We start from the raw sequence: 1826 nt of genomic DNA, 5'->3' as shown, positions 1-1826 counted from the left end.
AGGGCTGATACAGGTACTTCCAGTTGTGTGTGTGTTTGTGTGAGACCTTCATCAGCCATACCTTGCAGTATTAAAATATGTTAAATCTGTTGGAGGTTATACGTTAAACCTTGTTGGGTTCCATGGGTGCTGCGGTGATATGTGATCCCTACTTTGTATTCCCCAACACCAGAAGTACTGTCAGAGACAACTTATTACCTTTTGTTTGATCAGTGGTAATAAAAAGCATATCTGTCTATTAAAAAAAAAAAAAATCCTGAGAAAGAAAGACGGGACATGAGACATGATCTTCACGTTAAGATCACGGTAGACACTTAAAAGACGCGTGAGACGAAAGAGGTTGACCCGGGACCGTCTCGTGATGACGTAGAATATAAGATTCTTGCAAGACACGCCATACTTACAACCAATATCAAATAAGACCACGGGCAGCAACACACTCGGTCGTGTAAAGGAGGCTTTGAGCACACACAGTTCCAGGGCTCTCAGCACATATAAAGCGTATGAGGACAATACGTTAGAAATGAAAAGTCGACGACTAAGTGAAGAAGAAAGCAGTGCGACGAAAAGGGACTCTAAATCGTTGGAGAGAAAAAAAAGAAAAAAGAAAAAGAATAATCTAGGTGCAAATTCAGAAAATATTGACAATAATTATCAGCCTGGAACAAGTGGAACAGAAAAAAAAAAGCAGGTCCAATCAGGCTCAGAATTAAAAGACAGAGAGTAACAGACAAAGTAGAACTTTATACAGACGTTCACAAATGTTGGCGCTATACACATGCAGAGCAGGTCAGAGATTATGAAAGCAGTGGAATTCGAAAGGATAAAAAAAAAGTTGGCGCAATACACATGTGGAGAAAGTTAAAGAATATAAAAGTAGGAAAATTAGAAAGTATAAAAAAGAAAGTAAAGATTGCAGTAGCGCAAACAAACGGAAATTATTACTCGAAAAAGGGAAAATAATCGCCACAGACCAGGTGTCACTAAAAAAAAAGCAGGACAAAGTGAGGTCATAAATAAAAGACAAGTAGAAAACAAAGTAAAACGTCATGAAGAGGTTAAAAAACAAGGGGGCCAAGCACATGCAGAACAGGTTAGAGATAATGAAGACTGGAATTCAAAACACTTAGGTTTTAATAGTTCTGCACAGATCCTCGAAGTGAGAATTTGATTTTTTCCAATTTCAAATCGTATATAACATCAATTACCAGCTGACTTAACAGAAGTGAGTTAGGATTCTTCCAGTTGATCAAAACAAGTCTACGTGCCAATAGTGAAGTAAAGGCCATTCCAGTTTGTTAGTTCTTCTCCACTAAGCGCCCCTCTGGTAGCCCACCACATGCAGCTGTTAATGGATTAGGAGGGGTTGAGGCACCAAGGCTGTCTGATAGACATTTAAAGATTTTTGTCCAAAATGATGTTCATTTGATACACACTGCCCAAAACATGTGGCCCAGTGAAGCTGAGGCTCGATTGCAACATTCACAGGTTGTCTCTCTCCCTGGAAACATCTTGGACAATTTCAAAGGAGACAGATGTGCTCGATAAAAGATTTGAAGTTGAATAATTGAATGCTTTACACATATGGAGCTCGAGTGAATTCTGAGCGTGGCTACCTTCCACTCCTTTCCTGAGATGTTGAGTGAGAGATCCTTTTCCCATTGTACTCTAGGATCTTTAAAAGGAAGGAATGGACTTTAAAATGGTTTACCACTACACTCTGGGGGAGCCACCATCTAGCCTCTTGGGGGGAGGCAGTGTCCTAAAAAAGCTGCCTCCCCCCATCCTTCCATATCAGGGGCGTCCCGGCCAGGTTGAGCTGTCGG

Source organism: Polypterus senegalus, chromosome 4, assembly GCF_016835505.1.
Source record: "Polypterus senegalus isolate Bchr_013 chromosome 4, ASM1683550v1, whole genome shotgun sequence".
Taxonomy (NCBI): Eukaryota; Metazoa; Chordata; class Cladistia; order Polypteriformes; family Polypteridae; genus Polypterus; species Polypterus senegalus.
The sequence above is the reverse complement of the archived record's forward strand: the minus strand, read 5'-3'. Positions refer to the sequence as shown.